Here is a 9,210-nt window from a genome sequence, read left to right as displayed (position 1 = left end):
GATCAAGAATACGCACGGGGTATTCTCGGTATGCAAGGTTATCTTGGAGATCAAGCGTTTCGTGGTCCACTTCACGGATAGGATACGGAAAGCAACGCTTGAGTTGCGAGACGTGGAATACATTATGAACCTTGGAAATATGTGGAGGAATTTCCAATTGGTAGGCAACTTCTCCTCGTTTGGCAAGGATGCAAAACGGACCGATATAACAAGGAGCCAACTTGCCCTTGATATCGAAACGATGGGTACCCTTCAAAGGTGTAACCCGAAGGTAAGCCTTCTCGTCAACTTCAAAGGTCACAACCTTATGATGACGATCATATTGGCTCTTTTGACGAGACTCGGCTGTTTTCAACTTTTCACAAATAATGCGCACTTGCTCTTCTGCATCCTGGATCATATTCGGGCCAAAGAGTTGCCTCTCTCCGGTTTCTGACCAATTAAGAGGTGTTTGACATCTTCGTCCATAGAGAACTTCAAAAGGAGCTTTGCCCAAGCTTGATTGATAACTATTGTTATAAGCAAATTCGGCGAATGGAAGGCACTTCTCCCAATTCATACCGCACGATATCACACAAGCTCGGAGCATATCCTCTAGGATTTGATTCACTCTTTCTACTTGACCACTTGATTGAGGATGGAAAGCAGTGCTAAAACATAAGTGAGTCCCCATGGCATTCTGAAAACATTCCCAGAAGCGAGAAGTAAAGATACTTCCACGGTCTGAGTTAATCTCCAGAGGAACACCATGAAGAGGCACTATTCGAGAGATATATAAATCTGCTAGCTGGCTAGCTGTTATACTCTCACGAACTGGAAGAAAATGAGCTACTTTGGAAAGAAGGTCAATGACCATGAAGATAGCATTATTTCCTTTCTTGGTCTTGGAAATACAATGATGAAATTCATACTGACTTTATCCCATTTCCATTCAGGAATAGCTAAAGGTTGAAGGGTGCCAGCAGGCCTTTGATGTTCTGCCTTAACTCGACAACAAACATCGTAGTTAGCAATGAACTCAGCAATTTCTCTCTTCATCCTAGTCCACCAAAACATCTGGTGTAGGTCTTGATACATCTTAGTACTACCAGGATGAATGGTGAGAGGAGAATCATGAGCCTCCTTAAGGATCAACTGCCTTAGATGTGGATTCTTAGGAACCACCAGACGATTCTGGAAGAACACAACATCTTGATCATTCATGGAAAATTCCTTAGCGTTTCCGCTAATGATATTCTCCTTGATCCGTGATACACCCTTATCACGCTTCTGGCCTACTATGATTTGATCCTGAAGAGTAGGCTTCGCCACCAGGTTAGAAAGGAATCCTTGAGGAACAATGTGAAGATTTAAGTTCCAAAATTCCTCATAGAGATGTGGTTGACCTTGTTGTAGCATCAGGTTGTTACAATAAGACTTACGACTTAGTGCATCAGCCATAACATTGGCCTTCCCCGGGGTGTAAGTTATCCCTAAGTCGTAACATGGGATCAACTCAACCCACCGTCTTTGCCTGAGATTCAAATCCGGCTAGGTGAAGATATATTTCAGACTTTTGTGATCAGTCAATATTTCGCAACGATTACCAAGAAGGTAATGTCGCCAGGTTTTAAGTGCATGGACTATAGATGCAAGCTCAAGATCATGTGTGGGATAATTATCCTCATGTGGACGCAACTGTCGAGATGCGTATGCAATCACATGACGATCCTGCATGAGAATGCAACCTAATCCTTGTCGCGAGGCGTCACAATAGATAACAAAGTCCTTAGAAAAATCTGGTGGTAGCAACACATGTGTGGAAGTCACGCGTCTTTTCAGTTCCAGAAAACTATGCTCACACTCGGGTGTCCACTCGAACTTTTTATCTTTCTTGAGGATTTTAGTTAGAGGCTTTGAAACCTTGGAGAAATTATCGACAAAGCAGCGACAATAGCTCGCTAGACCAAGAAAACTCCTAACTTGCTTATCCGATTCAGGTTGAGTCCAATCAAGGACGGCTTGAACTCTCTCGGGATTGACATCAATACCCTTACCAGAGATTACGTGGCCTAGATAGGTCACTTCTGGTAACCAAAATTCACATTTTGAAAACTTGGCATAAAGGCGATGCTCTCGAAGTTTCATCAATACCAGCCTTAGATGCTCGGCATGTTCTTGTTCGTTCTTCGAGTAGATGAGAATATCATCGAGGTATACCACGACGAATTTATCCAAATACTCCATGAAGATTGAATTCATCAAGCGAGAGAAAGTGGTTGGGGCATTGGTTAAACCGAATTACATGACGGTGTACTCGTATTGGCCATAACGAGTGACAAAAGCCGTTTTTGGGATGTCCCCGTTCTTGATCTTGATTTGATGATAACCCAACCTCAAATCCATTTTGGAGAAGATTGAGGATCCAGCGAGCTGATCATACAAGTCGTTGATCCTGGGGAGCGGATACTTGTTCTTTACGGTGACCAGATTAACTAGTCGATAATCTATAACCATCCGATCTGTTCCGTCTTTCTTCTTGATGAAGAGGACGAGGCAAGCCCAAGGAGAAGAGCTACGACGAATCAAACCTTTATTCAAGGCCTCATCTAGTTGCTTCTTAAGTTCGGCTAGCTCCAGGGGTGCCATCTTATAAGGTCTTCTGGCTATTGGAACAGTTCCCGGAACAAGGTATATCACAAACTCTACATCCGTGTCAGGTGGAATTCCTGGCAGTTCTTCGAGAAAAACATCCGGAAAGTCACGGACTACTGGAATGTCTTCAAGTTCTGGAAGAGGGTTGGCATTGAGGGAATAGAGTTGGCATTTGGCAACTCGAGTACAGACATTGACTATCTCACCCGAGGGATGGGTAAGCTGAACATTTCTAGAACGAGTATCAATCTTGGCATAATGACCTGACATCCATTCCATACCCAAGATGATATTGATATTCGAAGATTTCAGGGCTATCAAAGATGCTACAAAAACTAGCCTGTCTACTAGAATTTCATTGTCATAGGTTATCCTGGAGGTTTGCCACTTACTACCAGGGGTTTGGACGACGAATGGAATTGGCATATCACAAAAGGACATGTTATGCAACTGCGCATAACTTTCTGAAATGAAGGAATGAGATGACCCAGTGTCAAAATGAATGGACGTTGGGTGATGATTGACAAGGAGCGTACCCAATATGACGTCGGGATCCTCTGCAGCTCCTTCTGCTGAAACATAGTTCACGCGGCCACGTGCAGGAGTTGGCTTCACATAGTAAGCCTTGCCTGACTTTCCTTGCCCAACGGACTTTCCAGGTTGCTTGGCACCCATATTTTGAGGACACTCTCATGAGTAGTGCCCTGGTTCTCCACACTTATAGCAGATCACCTGATTAGCACGTGGTGCAGTATTGCTAGCTGGACCACCATAGGTTTTTGCTGGAGGGTTGGTGTGATTCGCCTGAGGCGCCACATAGGATGGCCTAGGGGTATATCTTGGCGGCAGAGAGCTATTTGGAACCCACAACCTGCGTTTTGGAAACGCGGAACCAGATGACGAGCGAGAGTCACGGGAGTGCTTCTTTGTGGCTTCATAGTCGGTATGACCAGTCTCGGCACTGATCGCCTTGTTAACAAGAGCTTGAAAGCTTGTACACTCGTGGAGACGCAGGTCACGACGAAGTTCAGGGTTCAGACCGTTACGGAATCTTGCTTGCTTCTTGGCATCAGTTGACACCTCTTTAGTTGCATAGCAGGAGAGGTTACCGAACTCGCGGCTATAAGCATCCACGGTTAATTTTCCCTGAGTGAAGGCACATAATTCCTCTCTCTTACGGTCCATCAGACCCTCTGGAATATGGTGCAGACGAAAGGCTGCACTAAAATTTGCCCATGTGGCTGCTGGTCCGGTAGGACGCATAGCTTCAAAGTTCTCCCACCACAGATTGGCGGTTCCTTCCAGAAAGTACGCCGCAAAGGTCACCTTGTCGGCCTAAGAAACATTTGCTGAGCGAATCTTGCATGATATACTGCACAACCAATCATCAGCGTCGAGGGGATCGACGGAGTGATGGAACTTCGGAGGATTCAGCTTCACGAAGTCATTGAGGGACAGTGCATCATTCCTTGGCTGACGAGCCGTATTTTTCTCAATAGGCTCTAGCAGATGGTTGGTCTCCCTTTCGTTTCTTTCCGCCTCAAGCATAACTTCCGCCAAAGAGGGCAGGTGAGGCAGTTCCTCCTGCGATGCTTGACTACCCTCTCCCTGCTCATGAGCAGGGGCACGGTTCAACCTGGTGAACACCATCCTGACAAACAAACTCACAGTTTAGACCAATATCAACATCAATACTAACTATGGATTAAGAATGCACTGAACACATGGAATGCGGAAATGAACATCCGAACAACATGGTAACAAGCAACTGCTATATATACACCATGGTTCATACACACCATTACATAGTTCAGTACAACCTTAACCAAAGAGAAAACTACTGAAAAGATGATACTACTCATCAGAGGCTTTCCAGGCTTCCTATACATTATTTATCTATGCCAACGGAACTCTTCTCACGACATAAGCATACTCCACAAGACACACAGGACAGTGGAAGTACAGCTACTACCATACTACTCTTCCACTCACGGAGTCAGGCATCCGCATAGAACATCTCGTAAAGATTGCCTCCATGGCCTGGGAGCTCAACCTGCGGATCAGGAAATACTCGAGCCTAAGACCCCTGGGAACCGTAAGGGCACTGCTATGGCCTTGGTCCCCTGACTGGTGGTAGTAGAGGTCCCCGCAGAGGGGTGACTCCTCCTATAGCAGGCCAGTCAACATGAGCCGGAAGATGGGTTCTAACAGGGTTCAACATCTCCATATCTCCATACCCTGTCTGGACTACAGGTGCCAGTTATGTCAAGGCCGTCCACACACGTGCACGTGTAGCATAGAGCTCCGTACGAAGGGCACGAGCATCCTTGTCTCTATTCTCTAACATCTCAGCGGTGGACTGGAGCAGCGGATCCTCCATAGAGGAATCAAAGTAGACCCCACTAAGGTATCCTTCTTCTCCTGGCTGAGAGGCATGAACATAGTAGAACTCTGAATTCTGCAGCAGTGCATGTCTGGCCCTCATAATGGTCAACATTGAATAGGCAGCATCTTGTACTGCCATGTCAACAGTAACCCCCAATCCATAAGACCAATGGATCAGCTCCTCGGCTCCAGGGTAATCTGGGAATACCCTAACAGTGCATAGATACTGACTCTGATTAAAATCCCGGTACTGCTCCTCCACTGTATACTCTGGGTACCAGCGGTAACCAGCTACTGACATCATTCTGACTAGCATAGCCATATGACCCGACACATCAATGCACCTAGTCAGAGGGACCACCTGACGAGAAGGACGGCCAGTCATATGAAAATAGAGAGTAATGCAAAAGCATCAGAGCTCTGGAGACAAAATTGGGAAGCATAACGGCTATAAATGCTCAAAAACAATTTTTGAGACAACCCACAAAGATAGGATAGCATAACCACTCAACTATCAAGTTCAATCCCATGGTCATCAAAACTTACTTTCTTTCCCTTGGAATAAAAGGAACCCGGAGTAACTCTCGGCTTGTTGTCCTATAACCTACCGATCAGGAATACACGATCCTGAGAGAAAGATAAGTAACCTAGTTCTTAGTCCCCGCAGAAAAGACGAGGATGGCCAGAATAGAATAATTTAAGAAGAGAAGCAAGAATCTTACGTTCCCTTCCACAAACAATTCCCTTATATATAACTAAAGCAATTCTAGACTCAACTTTGACCAGTTTGGCTTAGTAATCCTACAGTCAGTCAGGCTCTGATACCAACACTGTCGGGACCCCGATCCTAAGCCATAGGAATCCAGCCTGTAACACATCACATCTCTTTGCGGTCTCACACACGGTTATCCCCACGGCCGCAGCCTTACCTTAGCCGGGACCGTTTGCGCCTTTTGACTCGCGTATGCAATTGCGTCGCTAGCATTACGATGTCAAAGAACCCGGGTCGACATGTCTAGTCATAAACTTAAGTGGCAGTTCCATACAGGGAGAGGCATACATGACCCAGCAAAGCAGGTGTCGGTCATCAGCGAGTGTAGATGAGTCATAGCAAGCTACAAGGACTCCATTACACCGCGTGACATTTCCCCAAAGGGACAAACACATCAGCTAAGAAGGACACATGCTGGTCAACCAATGTGTCCGGAGCAGTAGCGAACTACCATGGCTCAGTGGAAACACAAAGGGGCATTTCCCCGTAAGGAGTGCTACTAAGGCATATGACTAGGTGTTCGAACCCCATATATATCAAGTACAACACACGTACGCATGGCATACCCAATATGCATAGATACATCAATGGCATCACAACATAACCATAAACATACAAACTTTATTTAGAAGGCTTGGAAGAGCCTCACACATAATATTACACAGGTAGGGGTCTCACGACCCGTCATCACAAGTCATTCAAACAAGTCTTACAAGCCAGCGGAAGATTAAAGCTCTCTGAGTACAGACAGATGGAAAGGTAAAAGGCACATGGCCTGAGTATCTACAGACCCAACCTAGGGCGAGATCGTAGCTGGGACACCAGCTACTCGTCGTCGTCAACATCTAGATAGAACCCACCATTAGGGTCATTAACAACCTCTGCAACAAATTATTAAGCAAACGTGAGTACAAAAGTACTCAGCAAAACTTTAGAATAATCTATCTACTCATGCAATTTATCAACAAGGGGTTGTGGGGTTTCTTGCAGAAAGCCAGCTTTGACTCTTGGCTAGACAAACTACAATTTTAAATAGTTTTAACAACTTCGTTTTCTCGTACACGAGTCCACTAACTCCACATCAATACACCATCATGGAATCTTTCCGTCACCATACGGAAATGCCATCCACGACATTCATACTTATCTTGACATTTTTATGTGTAGCAATTATAGTTGTTTATGAACAACATATGTTTCCAAGTAGTCCATATCCGCGGACGCGGCTATTAGAATAGAACATAAGCCTGCAGGGGTGTACTTATTCACACACGCTCTCGCCACTTATCGCTATGTGCACGTCATCCACCTTGGCAGCCTTCCAGCAGAAGCCCAGCGAGGGAGTCGGCCACGACTGTTAACCACTCTAATACCTAGTCCAGGTTTATCGCCTATCTGAGGGTAACCCGCATGGAAGTCCGGCCGAGGTTTCCGCCACGGCCCCAAATGATGTGCGCAGGGTTACCAAGCCCACCATCCGGGTGCCACTTGGTACACCGTGCCACTGCCTACCGCATCATAGTCCACCTCTAAGGTCAGAACTATGCACGGCCTCCAACATGACTTTAAACACCAGAAACTACTTGCAACTCCTGGACTGAGTACTAAGAGATTAATAAGTCGAGCGGGGTCATATTTCAGGGCCCAACATGTGGTAGTATCTTGTCTTGGATTACATACACGGAACTCAATTCCTAAGGACGGTTCCAATGAAACAACCCGCCATGTACTCCTACATAGCCTTTCACCGGTACCTTTACCAAATCAGGTTCACCACACAACCTTTATTAACTTACCACATTCTCACGATCCTGTTCATCACCTAGATGACAGACCATACACAACTCTAAGCATAGCATGCATAGCAGGATATGGCACATCAAAGCTCAAGCATCTACCAGGTATGCTAGGTTGCAAGGTTCAGCTATTTACTGTGACAAGCATAGGTCATGCAAAGGAAGTGGGTTCAACTAACTTGGTAAAACATTGAAAGCATTTTGACCTAATGCAATAAGTAAGAGCAGGAGCGAGAACATGGGATTTATCGGGATGATAAAAAACGGTTGTTTGCCTTGTTTCTCAGCAGAGGGGTGATATCCGTCAGTCGGGCAATCAGTCGTATCCAAAGGGGTGGGGCTACCGAATAACAACATAGAATCAATAACAATCATATGCAACAATCATGATGCATGAACATGGCATGAAATGAAGGGTGATATGTTTCAATGTGGATGGTGAAACTTTAGTTTGCATCTGGTTTGAAATCCAATTTTAAATATCATTTGAAATGGCATATTTATTTTAATCATTTAATTGATTTGACCTGATGCTGTTTCAAAACTTTATTTTTCATGCATGAAAGTAGCACCATTGTGTTCATTGAATTTTTCTGATCAATTTGCATATATTATTTGTCTGATTTGGAGTTATATTCAAGTTTCTATGAATTTACAAAGTTTTGAACATTATTCTAGAATTATATTAAATCCGGAATTAGATTTATTGCATCAGCATGACCTCAGCAGGTCAGCTGGCCGTTGAAAGTCAAACCTGACCAGTGGGACCCACAGGTCAGTGACTCTAGCCAGTTTTTAGATTAAGTTTAAATTAATTAGCTAATTAACAGAGCTAGACCCACATGTCAGTGACTATTTGGCTTTTAATATAATTTTTATTTTTAGTTTAACTAATCTTTAATTAAATAGGGGGCTTGCCCCACTTGCCAGGGACTCACGGGAGTCAACCCCACCGGCGATGGGATCAAACCCACCGACGGCGAGGCTTCGATGACCACCAGAACGGCGGAGGGCCTCGGGTTTGCGATTCCGGTGACCAAAAGCACAACGGAGGGCACTAGACGATCGACCACACAATCATAGCTCCATTTTTGCAAAGAGCAGGGGCTGAAACTACCGGAGATGACGCCGGCGACGAGCTCAGTAGCTGCCGGAGTTCGGGCACCATCGGGATCATAGCTACGGGGCCTATCACGCACGACGCTGATCTTGTATAGCAACTACACGATGCACGGAAGCCATTGGTGGCCTCAGAATGACCAGCCGATCACCGGAGAGCTACCGGCGACGAGGTCCCGTGGCGGATCCCGTCGGGCTCCAGTGGAATCGGAGCCTAGAGCTCGGGATCGAAGGGGGAAATGAGGGGGAAACCACCCTGAGCTCAGAGGGAGTGCAGAGGTGACAAGAGCAGGCTCGGGGAGGGTCGGAGGAGGGAGAACAATGACAGCGAGCTCCGGGGATCCGAGGTTGAAGACGACGACGACAACTCGATGCAGGGTTCGAGGGCTTGCGTGGCTCACTGGAAAGCTTCAGGTGGTCGAGGCGGTTCTTCTGTGAAGCTCAGACAAGTCGGAGAGGGACTGGAGCTACGGGGAGCTCGAGCTCGAGCTCGCTCCAATGGTG

Source organism: Hordeum vulgare, chromosome 4H, assembly GCF_904849725.1.
Source record: "Hordeum vulgare subsp. vulgare chromosome 4H, MorexV3_pseudomolecules_assembly, whole genome shotgun sequence".
Lineage (NCBI taxonomy): Eukaryota > Viridiplantae > Streptophyta > Magnoliopsida > Poales > Poaceae > Hordeum > Hordeum vulgare.
Note: the sequence above shows the minus strand (reverse complement) of the source record.